This window comes from Ambystoma mexicanum, chromosome 5q (genome assembly GCF_040938575.1).
Source record: "Ambystoma mexicanum isolate Mex_15411 chromosome 5q, UKY_AmexF1_1, whole genome shotgun sequence".
In the NCBI taxonomy this organism is placed as follows: Eukaryota; Metazoa; Chordata; class Amphibia; order Caudata; family Ambystomatidae; genus Ambystoma; species Ambystoma mexicanum.
The window spans coordinates 25,923,404-25,940,677 of NC_090933.1; the positions used below are offsets into that span (position 1 = coordinate 25,923,404).

The 17,274-nt window shown below is 47.5% G+C and overlaps 1 protein-coding gene across 3 annotated transcripts in view; it reads left to right on the forward strand.

The window, feature by feature from the left end:
- Window positions 1–2,813: 2,813 nt before the first annotated feature.
- The window catches only part of LOC138497164 (ubiquitin thioesterase otulin-like), a 1,020,877-nt gene continuing 1,006,416 nt past the window's right edge, over window positions 2,814–17,274 (forward strand). The window contains exon 1 of one of the 3 annotated variants that reach the window (XM_069620441.1): window positions 2,814–3,044. The gene's annotated coding sequence lies outside the window, so the exon portion shown is untranslated. Of the gene's footprint in view, window positions 3,045–10,834; window positions 10,984–17,274 lie in introns of those variants that run through there. The other 2 variants (XM_069620446.1, XM_069620442.1) reach the window with 2 other exon arrangements.

Below are 17,274 nucleotides of genomic sequence, written 5' to 3' on the forward strand. Positions count from 1 at the left end.
TCTGTATTTAAAACATTTCAGCAAATGGACCAGTGCAAACAGCTAACAAATTGGCCTATAAAGAAAAAATGTGGATTTTTAATTTAAGGTCTCTCCACAAAGGCCTCAACTCCATGGAATCATGCGAGTTCAATACCAGGTAGCCAGCTTTAGCGTTAACTGCATTTACTTTTATTTAATTCACTTTTTACATCTGTACTTTGAAACACTTGAGCATTTAGCCCACGTTTTCTTAAATTTAAGTTTAATCTTTATGACTTTTTTGGTCAATAGATTCATCTTTCTTTTTTAAGTAGACTTTTATCATTTTCAGTATTCCATCATTTGATTTATTTCCAAAGTGACAGTCATGTGCGGCCGCTAGCTCGAGTGCAAGTCACGTGATTTCTCTCACGTTGCTGGTGCTGTAGCCGGACTGAGTAATTAGTTCCCTTTCTTTGTTTTTGGTTTGGCATATATTTACTCCTAAGCGGCATGATGTGCTGTCGTACTAGTGACGTACACCACGTGATACATCTGGGTCATCTAAGCGTCATAACGTGCCGCCGTAATGGCAACGCAATACACGTGACATTGTTTGGGTTATTTTAGCCCACTGAGGTAACGCTGCTGGTGTAGCACGTCATCTGTGCTTCCCATGACGGACGACTGCAAAATCGGAGTTGCCGCGCTGCGTACGCACTAGAATTCATGTAAGTCCCTTTTAACTTGGCTTTTTGTAGTGGTAGGCAGCGCGTGTGGGCAGACGCTAGCCTGGTCTTCCTAGTGCAGTCAATAAATGGCTACTTGAGCTGGGACTAGGTCTTTTTCGTGAGTGCACCCATTTTTAGAGCTATTCATAGTTGTGCTTGTTAGTTGACATCACATCCAACGTTCGGGGACACCTGTGGTTATAATCATTCATCATGTAGCCGGCTTTCCTTTTTGCCTGATTGGTACTTTTACTCATTCATGGACTTTATGCCAACTAGGCTAGCACATTTGGTACACAATTGACGTGCCACAAGCATTTTTCAACATGGGCGTCGGCTAACTCGGCACCAAACCAGTCAAGTGGGCGCTACTTTTTCTTCTTGAGTTATGTTTCTCTGTGCAATCAGTTTATACTAGTTTAATAGCACTATGTTTTGCCCATACGAGTTCAGGTTAGTTGACTTGTGCTGGCTGGGTTTTTGTTTTACAGTGAACCAGTTTATTTTACGCTGTCAAGCTGTGTTTGCTGTACAATCTATTAAGTGGACAGCTTCAGAAGGGCATCGCCCACAGCAGTGAGACCCAAGGTGTAGGTAAGCACCCTTGTAAACACAAGGCACATGACACTCAGGCCTAGGGTGGTATTTTATGCTTACCTGTTCTCCTTTTTTTTCTTGCCTCCCCCTCATATATTCCACTCTAGACTTTAGTGGACTTTCTGTGGACTGGCAGCAGCCATTCTACTCCACTTCTATTCTGGCCGTGAAAGCTCATATATATGAGGTCAGTTCTGCTGTACGTTTGTGCAGCGCTTTCTTGTCCGTAGTCACTTTTCAATTTAAGGTACAAAACTTTTCCCTCACATCCAAATTTCTGCAACTCAGTTTCTCCATGGTGCATCTCACCTGTCACCCCCAGCACTGGTCTTTGGGCTTTACCCTCTTGCTCTGGTCCCATAACTCTGTGGGGTGGGGTCGTCTTTGATTGTTTTCTGACTCCCCATTTTAATCTAAATACATGGTTTGAAATAATTTGTTGTTACTGGACAGGTGGCAAGTGGTGTAGATACTATTGTTTCTAGAGTCAGATTTGAGGCAGGGCACTGCCGCATACTTATGCAGTCTTGCTCTTGCCTTGTAGTTTTTATGACATCTTTCTCCTGATGAAGACGTTGTCCAAAGTACATTCTACGTCGAAACCGGTTGAGCCAATTCTTCAGGGATGTGATCTACATATAATTCTCTTTCTTAGATCCACCCTTGCGATAGATTGCTTTGAATTATTTCTATTGATGTTTTAAAATATAAAAATAATCAGATTGGATGTGGGGACAGTTTGTACATCCCACCTCCTACTGTTAATCAATTTTGTGATGTTTTTTAGCAGTGGTTGAATGTCACGGAGTGTTGTGTATGGTCTGAATGCTGCACTATGAATGTTCATTGTGGTGAACTATTTATAGCCAGTTTTTATGTATATGTCTGCTGTCTTGTCATGTGATATAATAATGAAGTGTACAATAATATGTCATTAACTGACTCTTTTGAGCGTTTGTATCATGTCGAATAAAATTTGATACACCATTGTGGTAAACATAATTCGCCCTCTGGACAATTTTTTTCAGTTTTTGTGATTCATAGTAATACTCTGGTCCAGAGTACATAGTTTTCCTGCTTCTTTCTGCAATTGTGAATCCTTTTTACACGCCTGGGATGTCACTTACTGTGAAATTGTAGTTGCCAAATGTCAAGTGACATCAGTTATTACAGTTTCATCAAAAATGCATATTATTACTCACTCCCAACAGTTAGCCAAACTTGAATTCTTTATTACTGTTTGCAGACGCCCTGCATCTGCGCACACCTGCTGCTGACACTACAGCACACAACGCTGCCAAAGTGCCTCAAACTGTAAATATGTGTGACTTAAAGGAACGCAACTGCAGCTGTTGCTCAGTGAATCAGAACTCATTGTTTGGCACATTGTCTAATCAGGGAACTTTCTGCTGTTCTTCCTTCCGTCACATACAGAGCTGGAAATGTACTCTGCATGTGTTGTACTTTGAGTTTCCACGCGTAATGCGTAATCACCAACTTGCTGTTTCACAACCTAGCTGGAGCTGAATGGCATAGGTGAAGGGCTACTGCAATACTAACTGGTGGCTGCGCCTCTTGCTGTTTGTTAGCAATAAAGTGTCCTGCTTCTGCGACGACACCGGATTAACAATATTTCTGGCAGTGGGAGGTAGCAACGGGAGAGAAGAGAAAATGAAAGTGAAGCGTTATGACTTCCTGTGAATTATACCAACAATGCTGAACAAGCAGCAGTCAGTACGCTAGGAACGGATCGAGGTAAGCAACGTCGTTTTCTTTGATGATTTTGGAACCGTTTATTTTAGGGCATTCTGTAGCGGCTTTTCAGTTATCTGCATATCTGTCGGCACCAGCCACGGCAATGTAAACAAGAAAGTTGAGGTGGACTCCTCTCCCTCTTGTTTCATTTATTTGGAAACATGCGTTCCCCAAACTAATGGACGCTACCACACGGGATTTGGTGCGTATACGAACCGGTGCATCCAATGGTCTGGTAATGTACCTCCTATTTGTATTACTGCTAGTCCTGCTCTTCCTCGAGACCGTATTTGTAAGGTGACCCACATCTCGTGCAGCCACAACCTCTTTTTACTATTCGTTTTCTTCATGCCTCACCCCTTCCCCGTGAGTACAGCATCCCGGCATGCCTCAGTCACTAATCATTCATATGCTCCAATTCATCCCTGCCTGGCTGGAGAGGAGGAAAATACTGTGACGAGGAACAGCAGGAATAGGAGTAATGCAGATTACCGGTAAATAATCCTAACATTGCATTACCTCCACATTCCTCTTCCTCGTCCCAGTACTTACCTCTGAGGCCCCGCCTCCGACCCAGGAATACTTCTTCCCTTCTTTTTTCATTGCATCCATAATACCACCTCCTTAGCCATAAATCCCAGTTCACATTTTCCTGTTCCCCTGGCCTGGACTGTTTTTGGTATGGCTATGTTTGCTGGTCCCCTGGAGGACCCTATTTGCGGGGCTTTGGGACTCCTTCTATGGGGCACACTCCTGGTTCCCCTTGCGGGGCTTGAGGGCTGGTTGAGCGCTGAAGTTCTTCCTGGGCTCTTTGTCAGGCGTTGGGGTTTCCAGGTGATGGCGCGTCACAGCAGCATTTTGCGGGTCGTGCGGGTGATTTCACGTGGATACTGCCTGCCACGCTGTGCGGTGCTGTTAGGGGTGCATCTTGGTTTCCCCCACACCATGCCGGGCTCGGGGGATGCAGGCTCTCCATCCCACCATGCACCTGTCTGTCACCGCTGGATGTGGTGCGCGTTTCTTTGATTGCAGCGTCTCTCCGCCTGCCTCTGCGCTGTACTGGGGGTGGTTTGTGCTCACGCTTTGCTTTGGGCTTTTTCCCCGGCACGCCTCTCGGGCGCTCTGGGGACTTGTGGTCGGTTGCCGTGGTTGGCGTTTTCCGACTGCTTGTAGGGTTGTTTCAGTGCTCCTGTGACTTGGCTGGCGCTCATGTTTTCCTTTGGGCTAAACTGCAAAAAATATTCCAGTCTCGCCATTAGTGGAAAAGGTCACTTTAATTTGACAAACCACAGCTTTCAAACGTTTCTAACCTGCCCCATCGGCCTTACAAACTAACCAACCGTTAAACCATGTAGATAAATTCACTCCCCTGACCCCCGTTCCCTTCCTTCAAATATTCCTTCCCCCTTCAACTCCCCCACATCTTTCACAACTTTATCCATGTCCTCTCACCAAGCCACCACCCGTCCTTCGTCCCTACGTCTTCCCCTATCTTGTAACCCTGGGCTAGCCTGTCCGTCCAAACAGTACTAATCACCCTCCTTACCGCGATAATAATCCTTCGGCTTCAACCAACCATCATTTAACAGATCGTGTCCCGGTTTACAAATCTAATATCTCCAATCTCCCAATAACCCTAGTACCGACCTCTCACAACCTCTCACCTCTTGAACCTGGAAGCCACCCTGACCTGCGACATCAGCAACAATGGAACAATGAAATACAAAGTTTGCCCTAACCCTTGCCGCCCTGACCTGTCACAAAAAACACCATCTCTCCTACAAAGACTCTTCCCCTCCTCTGCACAATACACCAAACCTTAAAATTACCTCACACCAAAATTACCAGGGTGTGCGGGCAACATGTTTGGCATAAACTGCCAACTGTTCCCGAACCTTTGCTGGCACCCATTTAAATAGACTGGGGGGCGCTCTACCCCCGCGTGGCTTGCTGGCCAGATGCAGCGCCCAAACTTTCCCATGGAGCAACGCGTACCTTGTGCCCCCAGGGCCCCATTGTGCTCAACTGCACAAAATAGCCCAGACTCGCCATTAGTGGAAAAGTTTGCTTAAATGTGACGGGCCACAGCTTACAAACTTCGCTAACCTGGCCCTTCAGCCTTAAAGACTAACCCACCGCAAAACCATGTAGGTAAATCAACTCCCTCTGCCCCCATTCCCTCCCTTCAAATATTCCTTCCCTCTTCAGCTCCCCAACATCTTTCCCAACTTTATCCATGTCCTCTCACCGAGCCACCGCCTGTCATTCGTCCCTAGATCTTCCCCTGTCTTGTAACCCTGGGCTAACCTGTCTGTCCAAACAGTACTAACCACCCTCCTTACCACAATAATAATCCTACGGCTTCAACCAACCATCATTTAACCAACCGTATCCCTGGCACTCAGAAAAACCCTCTCCAGAGGTGTTCCTTCTGCCCCAGCCCAAAACCTGCTTTTTTTTTTTGCATACCCCTTCCACACCTCCTGATGCCCAGATGCATAGTAGTCCCCCCCATTTGCTATTGAGACGTAACCAGTCTCGTCACTCGCTAAAGGCCCCCGTAAAAGCCTGCGTACCCTTCTTTTAATTCGGGCTGCATCAATCCCTCCCCTCTCCCCCCTCAGCAGCCCAAGGTCCAAATAAGCATTCCTGCCCTGACCCTTACTTCTCCCTTTCATAGAGTCCTTTACAAGCCTTACTTTGAAGGCCATCGCCCTGACTTCGCAGCCAACTTGCCATTGATCCCAGCACGCCAATTCCCATCTTGCTTATAACAAACAGTAATAGTAGATGATCCCCTAAAGCCTGCAAAACCTAAACTCCTAAAACAACTACTCATAGCTACATCCCCCCACCATATACTAAAAACCTTTCCTCCTCAACCTGCCTTGACACCTTCCACCAGTCAACCGGTCACCCCTCTCCTCTCCAGAACACTGGCCATCCGCGCCAAAACTGTGAAAAGAAATGACAAAATGAGAACCATACAAAAAATCTCCCCAATTGACAGCACTCAGCGTATCCTCCATGGCTACACCCAACGCTCCTTCATAAAATATATATATTTCCCATTTTTTGTGGTATATTTTCAAGTCAAGTGGCACAGCGGTGGCACAGCGAGTAGAGTGCTCGCTTTGACATCCGCAGGTTCGAATCCCGGCAGGGCCAAACTCAGCCTTTCATCCTTCCGAGGTCGATAAATGAGCACCACACACCGTGGGTAATAATAAGCAGCGCTCAGATACCTGAGGGTTCGTAGCGCTATATAAATGCCAAATTATTATTTTTCTTTCTTATTGCCCAAACCAGTTTATTAACCGTGCAAGCACACTCTTCTCCTCCATGACCTTTCCCCCTTCTTTACCAGCTCCCTTAGCTGCCAGGATTATTGTTGCTTCAACCCCCGCTCAGCTGACCAACTTTACCCTACACTTGGTAACCCATTAAATCCTTTGTGCCCTTCCATTCCTCTTCCAGCCTTGCTAGCCCGTACCCTCCCCTGGGTACCCCTTGAAACTGCTTAGGCTCCCCCTGTTATCCCTTGCGACAGCGCTCTCTTCCTTCACATATCCTACCTTAACATCATGTCTGCCCTCTCATTCCCTGCACATCCTTCTCACCCCTCTTCCCGACACACCCCCTCTGGTAAAGCTCACAGCTCCAAACCGCCCCTGCACCATTTCCTCTACCTTCGTCATTCTTCCCCATTTCCTTTTTATTGTACTTATTTATTTTACCCAATCCACCCCACTGCTAACCACTGTTGCCAATACCACACTGCCAACTATCCTTTGCGGACCGTCCCCAAATTTGTACCCCCACTTTCTACAGTGAACTTTGAATGGCGAACTAAGCTAACCCGCTATCTTTCCTTAGTTCGAGGCCACAATCGGGTATTACTCCTGCTTCTGAAATACCCTGTGAATGAACATATGTCCCTGGTGTCTGTTATTACCCAACGCCAATTCTTGACAACAAACTCCTCCTTCCCCACAGTCATCCTTTAAATTGTACTTAAAGCTATTGGCCTTATAATCCGTGGAACTAGTTCCACTATACTGAACTTCCTTCCAACCTGGATTAAATTGCCTTTGTTGAATGAGTAGAAATGCGTAAAAGCATCTGCTATTTAATGAAGATCATATATATATATATATATATATATATATATATATATATATATATATATATATATATATATATAATTAAAGAAAAACTCTGCTGATTCTAATTCTAATTCTTAACGCAGGTCATTGAAGATTTCCTGATTCTTATATTAAGCCAGATGTACCGCAAAAACGTAAAAACGTCCATCCATTCGTTTAACCCCTACGGTTGTAGGATGCGTTAATTTCCGCTTCATGATAATTAAAGTTGAGACAGAAACCACTAGGGACATAAATTCTGCTGCTACCCTAGCAGGACAACCATGATCATATATTTACCTAAGAAACCACAACCACATTTAAATCTCCTTTAGACATCATGTTTTACCCTGATCCTCCTCCAGTTGTCACCCCAATTAGCCTTGACCTTTCCCACTGGACATGCTTGCCTGCATCCACTTGTGGCCCAATCTCCCCGGTCCCCCGCATCGTGGCTCTGGTCACTACTCCCAATACCTCCTTTTAAATTTCTCTTTTTTACATCGTTTTTAAACATCTTTTAAAAAAGAAAATGCCCCCATGCTCCCTCTTCACACTGCCAGCACCATGACCCTATGCGTTGTTCACTTCTCCCACATTCTTGCCCCTCCACCATTGAAACATCCTTAGTCGACGCAGGTACTCCCAAACCATTACCGTCCTTGCCACCCAGAGACCCTGTGATTTCCCCACCCGCGCTCACCTCTTATAACATTGGAACGCCATGTAGTCCACCCCCTCTCCTTTTCTCCTCCTGCCAAATTACTACCTTTTCTCACTACACACCCTGTGCCGTTGCGACCCCACAGCTCTTCCTGCAAATTTCCAACCAACGGGAAAGAAAAAAAAACGTGATCGGCTGCACCATCGATCTCATTTCATTTCTGCTTTATTTCGATGAATATAATTTACCATAAAAGCCAACATGTACATAGACAAAAAGAAACACAATCAAGGCTAATAGCTTCAAGAACTACACATTTTGCCCAATTAACACAATAAAATACAGATTGCCAATACTCATATAAAAACAAGGAAAGTGCTCATGTGCATACAGTATATAAAGATTTTAGTTGTGGCATGCGTCAATCGTGAATGACCATACATCTGTTTGGGCCCTCAAATCGGGGGATGGGGGGTCATTCTTAAAAACATAGACTAGCATGGGCAGAGGAACACATAAAAACATATAATTGCAGTTATGGAAGAAGATTGCTAAGTTTCGTTCTCTTATACCAGGCCTGTATCAAAAACCAACCTTTGGTAAACGTGGCCAGGGGTACCTTAGCTCCCAAACAGAATCTGATGGCCTCAGCAACAGCTGAGACCTGGTTTTGCAGAAAAAGTTGCTTTAAAGACATTCTTCTAAGGTCCTTGTAAACAGGGCAGAGAAGCAAAAAATGAACTCTGTCTTCCCTGACCCTTGGACAAAAAGAACCATATGGGCTCATGTTGGCATTCCATCTTGACTTTACAGGTACCAGCGGTAGAATGCCAAATCCAACCTTGAGGAACAAAGAGCGCATTGCTTAGGAGCTCATATTGTCCAGATAGTCTTTGTAGCCCTGCACCTACTTGAGAGGCCAATAGATACTAAACTGAGATGATATTTCCAATCTCCTAGCCATTTCTGCCATCCTTTCCAATTTAAGGGCATGTTGTAATTTGGCTTTTGAGTTTACATCAATGGTCGTAGGGTGGCCCCAAAGATCCAAAAGACCCAAAGCCAAGAATACAGTCTTTACATGCAGCAGCCAAGGAAGAGTTAGGCCACCCTCTTGGGCCATTACATCTTCCAAAGCTCTCCCATATTTGGCAAGATTCTCATTTTTCCACAACCTGATCCAATACAGGAGCGGTTTAGCTCTACATAACTGTTTGATGGAGTGTAGGTCAAATTCCAAAAGGATTTGAAAAGTCGGGGCACTAGTTGGAAGCCCCAGTACATTTTTAAGAAATGCATTCTCACCCACATACAAATGTGTGGCATTGCACAACCCCCACAGCTCAGCGCCGTAAACAGCATCCTGCTTTGCTTGGGACTTATAGGCCTCTAAAGCCACACGTACTGCACCACCCTCATAGGATTTAGCAAATGTAGCTATTGAGCCACTGTATCTCTAGACAATGTCAACCCCACCTTTTTGGATTGTTCGCACCAAGAACAGTCTTCATGCACTCTTATATCCAGGTAGTCCTACATCTTAACCTGCTCAATTCAGGACCATCAAGGACAAGGTCCAATCAGGGGTGCTTTTTCCGTTGGGCCCCCTAAAAACCATGGTTTTATCAGTATTTATTATCAGGCCATTTTTGCTACAGAAACTTCAGAAGATGTCCATCTGATGGCGCAATCCCCCCGGGGTCAAGGACAATAGGATGACGTTGAACATCAAAGCTGTAATCCTATTGTGCGCCAATGGAGGGGCATCAGTGGGTGAGGCCAAAAGTTCACAGAGAACTCCGTTTATGAATAAACAAAATAAAATGGGGGCCAAAACACACCCTTGGCGAACTCCTATCTCAATATGCATCTAGACAGTGCCCCACCCATACCACAGCGGACCATGGTGTTTCATCTATCCCAGATCAAGTCGGCGATACAAGATCGTTTTAAACGATTGAGTAAGGCTTCGCCACCTCCGGTATTGACTGATACAGGTCCAGAATTTGAGGTGGCCAACTTCTGTGATTCCAGATATCGGAGGAGCCGACTACAATTTCTCGTGGATTGGAAAGGGTATTCTCCTGCTGAAAGGTCATGGGAACCAGCTTCTGGGGTTCACGCACCCCGTTTGATACAGCGTTTTTTCCTGTTACATCCGGAGAAGCCGGGGTCGCCTTCCATGAGGAGGGGGCATACTGTTACACATTTTGGCCGTTGGTCCCTTTGGCATCGTAGTCGCTTCTGTGGATTAACCCGAATGAGAACTTCCAAGATGGAGGGCGGCTGTTCTGACTGGGCAGAGTGCAGCAGTACAGCTTTTGCACGTCCACAAGAGACGCTGATGAGCACTCACGTGATTCCTTATACGGAACAGAGATCGGGTTTTCTACGCGTTGCTACTGTTGTTGCAGGTGCTCTGTGATTTCGCTTCTAGGTGCTCTTTGTCTAACCTTGAATCCTAGGACTTTCGTCAATTTGTACCTTTAACTCTGTGTTTCCTTTTCGTCCAGGTCCTCTCAACGGGCTCTCCCCTTCGCCTTTGCTTCTCGGTTGTTTTCTTCAAACTATAGGATATCCTGTCAATCCTTCTATGTTCTCCCCGCTGTCCAGGGCATTGTATCACTCCGCAAACATCTTACAGTGAGTTCCCTCTTCTGATTACTAGCAAAGCGGATATTTCCGAAATCATCCTTTCCCAGCATAGTAATCCCTCTGTAGTTTCTAGGTATCCTGTCTTCCGAACCTCCCGGTTCCTGGATATGGGAATTCTCAAGTTCTATCATCTGTTTTCAATAGGTGAGGTCCTCCCTTCCTAAGTCTACCTATATTCAGTCCTACCTTCCTCTCTCTCTTAATAAGTCTTCTCACTTTTCTTGTCTCTCCATTCTTAGAGGAAGCCTTCCTGTAACCAACTCCACCTCACTCCATGGTGGAAACCTTCGTCAAGACTCCACCCAGACTCGTCAGCACCCACCTCTACTCAGGGTTTTCTTCCCCAGAGGGTTTCACTGGGTGTCGTGTCCTTTCTCCCTGGTGATTAACTTCCGGGTGAGGAGGGATAGGTCGGTCCGGGGGATCTTCAACTACGGCATCGGTTCTTCCATTAGAGGCTCAACTGTCTGCCAAGGTGAGAGTTCATTTGAATCTAATTTCTATTATCAATTTAGTGCTTTTTGGGATTTCAGTAGCCAAGCATAACTCATACGGGCTTCGCAGAGGGGTAGAATCCCCTCTGTGATTATTTTACTTGCTTGAGTTATAACAAATTCCTTCCCCCTGCGACAAAAGCCATCATGCCAGGTTTTTTTCCGAAGGGCCAGCTTCCCCACGCTCTTTGCAGGCTTGGAGAAAAACATTCCCACTCCTCATTAGTTCACTATGGGTATCGAATATATCCATGACTCGTGCCTTTGGAGCCCCAAAAAATGTGGTCAACACCGGGAGAATGGAATCATATATTAACGGAAGAGTCACCACTAGGTCCACGTGTGCCCATTTAAGTGCCTTGTGGCAATTTATGCTATATATGTATTTATTTTTACAATATGTCCTGAAGACCTGTTGCACTCACCCAACCCCCACAATATTCTGTCCATTATGGCATAACATATTGTGAAGAGGCCTCTGTCCATCCCCCCTCACCTCTCATTACCAGAACGAGAAAGGCTGGGGGAGGTGTACCCTGCCATCTGCTGGCCAGAGACGGACATCGCACCGGCAGGTGCCCAGGGAGAAACCATGACCTGCTATAAATCAACCTGCCCACCCTCACACCAAGTACTCCTTGAGGAAGGAACCCCTAGTGTCCTGGGTGCCAGATGGCCGCCATGAAATGGGCCAGGAACTGAAGGAGACCTGACACCGGTACTGAAGCGCTCTGTTAGTGCAACACACCGTCCCACTCCCTTCCTCCACTTCACTCTATAAGGAGCTAAGAGCTCCCTCACACTGCACAACTGAGCCTGACATGCAGCCTCCAGCAGCAGAGTAGCCGGCGAAGGTCCAGGCAACATGTTTGGCATCAACTGACAACTGTTCCTGAACTTTTGCCGGCACCCATATAAATAAACTGGGGGGCGCTTTGCCCTCCTCACGGCTCACTGGCCAGGTGCTGTGCCCAAAGAGCAACGCATACCGCATGCTCCCCAAGGCCCCGTTTGCTTCCTGGTGTTTTCGGGACGCAAATTCATTTGTCTGGATGTTCAATTTGCTGGTGTGCATGTGGGTTTTCCCCACGCTGGGCGTGCTGTCTGCGCACTGTTTATGGGTGTGTGTCTGCCATGGCCAACAAGATGGCTCAGCTGGTTGGGCACTTACTGTTGCATTCTGTGTGTGTTCTTCAGGTCACTGGTTCGTGACTTGGCCAGACCAACACAGCTTTTACAGAAACTGCTGCGTGTCGCCCTGCTGTTCTATGGGCGGGTTGGTCTTTTCCTACTGCTGCTGGTGTCTCTGGTGCCACTAGCCCTCCCCGTTGTGGTCTCAATGTATGCTGGCGGTACTGTGAGAACCCTGACGGTGTCTCCCTGGCTAGTCCCCGGGGATATGTCATCCATGTGGACAGGACACAGCCATCGCTATTGGATCCAGTTCCTGGTGGTGGACCAGTGAGGGAGGATCACCTGGATGGGGAGTCCTGTGGGAGTGGGACACCGACGGGTGAGACGCAGTAACCCCTTCTTTCAAAACCTTTTCCCCATCCTACCACGTAGGATATTCCAAAACACTGCCCCCTCCTTTTCCGACACAAACACTTTTGCACAACACGAAAGACAACGGACTAACACCAGAGCCATTTACCTGACATGTCCCATTACAAGGGTTCAGTCAAAGTCAGGCAATTGACCAGAATCACACACACCTGATGGCCCTTTACCTTCCCCACAGGACTAAAGGGTGGAGCACGAGTTCACAGGATGAGCAATGCAGACCTCACGACGTGAGAGCTAACTCAGCACGGCAGTTCAAGAGGAGGCGAAAGACGGCGAATACCGAGAGGGTGACAAGGAGAGAAGCGACCTCGCCCTTTGCGATCAAGGCCTGGGAAACCTTCACAGACGGAAACATAAGACCGCAAACAGGAGCCCGCGTGTGTTGCACCAGATGCGAATGGTTCACAAGACCCTCCTCCGCTGATTACCAAGCCGGGAAGAGACGCTTTTCTCGGTGGTACCAACCTTGACTCCAAAGAGAAGGAAGACCAAGCGGTTCATCACAGCCGGTGAGTCGAGGGGAGAGTCGATAAGAAACCGAACTGTGTTGAACAAAAAGTAGCAAAGGTTTAAAGAAATTGATAGAAGAGGGGGAAAGCAACAGAGGCGTCTGGCACCACGTGGGTGCTCATGCCGGACACTCTGGGTGATTACCCGATGGTAAAGACTACCGTAACAAGAAGGCCTTGAGAAGATGCAAAGAAAAGTCAAAGTGGTCATACAGGGGTCTTGTAAAATCCTCTTTGACCGACAGATGATTGAGAAACTAAGGGAAATGAATCCCGCTTTGGTGAAATGAATGTGATGAACAGTGAACTGTTTTGTAAAGTTGGCAAGAATGAACCTGGCGGAGGGATGCTAATGAGAAAGGGCGAAGTCTAAAAGACCCATAGTGAACTGTTTCATAAAGGTTGGCAAGAGTGAACCCGGCAGAGGGATGCTAACGGAAAGGGGCAAAGCCTAAAGTCCCTATGAACAGAGTGTTGACAGAAGTGAACCCTACATAGGGATGTCCACAGTGAACTGTTCTGCAAAAGGTGACCAGGGTGAACCAGGCAGAGGGAGGCCAATAAACAGGGGTGAATCCTGAGGAACTATTTAAAAAGAAGACATTAAGATTTGTGAAAGCAAGAAGCTATTATCACTGCTCAAATATGAATACTAATAATCACAGAACACCACTAACCTGATCAGATGACAGCAAGTTTATGACAATGAGAAATCCCCCTGAAAGTCCTGCAGCCCGCCACCTGATGTTGTACAGAGCGGAGAAAAGCACAACTCCCAGGGAAACCCTCTGGAGAAGAAAACCCTTAGACAGGAATAGAGTGCAATGTTTCCTTGGAACTTCTATCCCTCGAATCTTGTCAGATAAATCTTGGTAGAAGTAGGGAATGAATCCTCCTTAACAGTAGAACAAAGACAAATACATAGATAAGTATACAGAAACGGAATGCAACTGTTCATCCAGAGAAAGAAATGTTCCGTACTTCTCATTGAAGTGTCACTGTTTCTGGTGCTGGATCAAAGAAATCTTGTAAAGTTCTATAGTGCGTAATGAAAAGAATGGTAAGTATGAGATACAACCAGAAGGGAGGGATTCAGAAATGACAGGAATACAAGTACCTACGCAAGACAGTATCGAAAGGTCTTGGACATTTTGTAGGCGAGGATGAAACTCCAGACGTGAAACTTTCTATAAGGAATGGTAAACAAAGTGAATGGCTTCTCTTAAGTAACTTTACTCGTACCAGAAGAGAAAGGATTGTGTGTCGGAATGTCCTAGGCTCCCTACCTGATCTGCAATTAAGATAGAACAACCCTCCAACTACAGAGAGTGATCCGAAGGGCGAGGAAATGCAGGAGATCCAACCGGTGGCTCACGTAGGAAGAACCGCGGCTGATGAGAGGAGGAGTTTCCCCAAACAGGTCTGAATCTGATCAGGCGAAGGGCGGATCTGTAGAAAAGAATCTAACATACACACAGCAGGTAAGAAAAGAAATTTACAGTAGGTAGGTTTTCAGAAGAATACGAGTTGTTAGGGACAGTAAGAACCTAGTGTTGAACTTACAGAGCGTCTCTCAGAAGAGTAGCGACGCATTGTGTTCTCACGTTCCGGCTTCTAAATACAGTCCCATGACCGCTTGAACGTGGAAGTCCAGAGCAGGCAGAGTCTGTCGAAGCAGCCAAACTGGGACGGGCTTGTTTGGCGGCCATTTTAGGAAGGGTAAAAAAAGTAGCATGACAGGATCTATTCTGATGCCAAATAGACCAACGCCTGTAGTAATTCATAACAGTATGCCCCCCTCTCAGAGGCGGGCACCCCGGCTTACCGGGGTGAAGCAGATAAAAACGGCGAACCAACCCAGGTGCATGAACTCCAGAAGCCGGCTCCCATTATCGGTCCGCAGGGGAATAACCCTTCCAGTCGACCAGGAACTGGAGGCGACCTCTACGATACCGAGTGTCACAAATCCCCGCCACCTGGTATTCAGGCCCCAAAGATGTATCGATCGGGGGTGGAGGAATGGCAGGGGTACGTTGAAAACGGTCAGGAACATCCAACTTGATCTGAGACAAGTGAAACACCGGATGAATTCTGGACATGAAGGAGGAAGCAAAAGACAGACAGCAGCAGCACCCACCAATTGCACCACACGAAAGGGACCAAAAAACATGGAGACAATTTGGAGGGAACCAGGTGTCGAGGAAAAAAGCGAGATGCCAACCAAACGGAATGTCACAATTCTAGGCGGAGAGTACAGGGCAGAGGCTATCTCTCACTGTATGCAAGTAGATTAAGGGAGATTCCGGAGACAATGCTAGAATATAACAGATTAAGGGTACATACCAAGCTGTTAGTTGAAACAGGTATTCACAGTAACTTCAGGAGCAGGCTGTAAACATTGACAGAGAAAAGGCAAAGACAAGCAAGTACGCTGAGCAACTTGGATTGATCAGAAATAAGGGTGTACTGGAATATGATAAGGGGTCTCCTGGGATTAAGGAAAGCCCTTGGGATAGGTGCCAGCAGATTACTCTTAACAACAGTCATAGAGCAACGTCATGACTTAGGCGTGCTGAGGAAACTGTTGTACTCAGTGCAAGGGTAAAACTGAAAGACCATATACTGAGGCAGGTACGACTTCAACGGACTAGGTGAAGGCAACAGAAGTCTTCCTTATCTGATCTGAACGGAGACCAACCCAGGGTCCACTGTAAAACGGATTCAAGTGGAGACACCACAGTGGACCAAGATGTATACAAGTAGAAAGCAGTGTTGAAAGAAATAACCAGGTACAGGACGGGATAGGATATCAGAAGTTGGAACAGGCAGGAAGCAAGGCAAGGAGCCCAGAGGAACAGGGCAGAAGGCAGAGGAGTGTGGCAAGGCTGCCAGACAGGGAAGCCCAGAGGAGAAGGGCAGAAGGCAGCGGAGTGCAGCAAAGCTGTCAGACAGGAGCCCAGAGGAACAGGGCGGAAGGTAGCGGAGTGCGGCTGAGCCGTCAGGCGGGAGCCCAGAGGAGCATGGCGGAAGGCAACGGAGTGCAGCAGTGCCGTCAGGTGAGAGCCCACAGGAGCAGGGCAGAAGGTACAGGTGTGAGCCCAAAGGAGCAGGGCGTAAGGCAGCAGAGTGTGGCAGAGCCGCCAGGTGGGAGCCAGAGGAGCAGGGCGGAAGGCAGCAGAGTGTGGCAGAGCCGCCAGGTGGGAGCCCAGAGGAGCAGGCCGGAAGGCAGCAGAGTGCGGCAGAGCCGTCAGGTGGGAGCCCAGAGGAGCAGGGCGGAAGGCAGCAGACTGTGGCAGAGCCGCCAGGTGGGAGCCCAGAGGAGCAGGGCGGAAGACAGCTGAGTGCGGCAAAGCCGTCAGGTGGGAGCCCCGAGGAGCAGGGCAGAAGGCAGAAGAGTGTGGCAGAGCCGCCAGGTGCGAGCCCAGAGGAGCAGGGCAGAAGGCAGCAGAGTGCAGCAGAGCCGCTAGGTGGGAGCCCAGCAGAGCAGGGCAGAAGGCTGCAGCAGACTGGAGAGGGAGCTGCAAGCAACAACAGCAACAGGAATCAAAAGGCTAAAAGAGGATTTCCAGGAAAGGTCAAAAACTGGTAAAAGGAGCACGAGCACATACTCCCAGTGGAAGCTCAAAGTGAGCTTATAAAGGCCCTCCCAGCCAGCAGGCCAGCAGGGTGGAGCTGATTGCAGACTCCGGCAGCTATGTTCAATTAAGCCCAGCCTTGGCTTCAGTAGCCTGCTGCTTCTGTTCAAAGAGAGCTCATAAAGACCCTCCCAGCCAGCAGGCCAGCAGGGTGGAGCTGATTGCAGACTCTGGCAGCTGTGTTCAATTAAGCCCAGCCCTGGCTCCAGTAGCCTGCAGCAGTGGTTTCTAATCAAGTGCTCTCCAGCTTCTGCAGCCTAGCCTGCAGTAGCTTGGAACAGGTGAATGCAATCAGGCCCTCTGCAGCTCTTAGTAGCTAGCTGCAAACAAATGCATTTAGTATGCCTCCTCCAGCCCTCTGCCTTTTGGACAGCATACATGTCCCAGAATGCATCTGCTGGTTTAACCCAAAAGCCGGAATGGAACATGCAATTAGATTAGTTCAAAACTGCAGCGCTAAAACAAGGAAATAAAGGCAGAGGTGTGTTTAGCAATGCTGGGTGGCAGGCAAGTAGGATTGTGACACAGAATCACCCACAGCCACCAATGGAGCAGGTCTGCG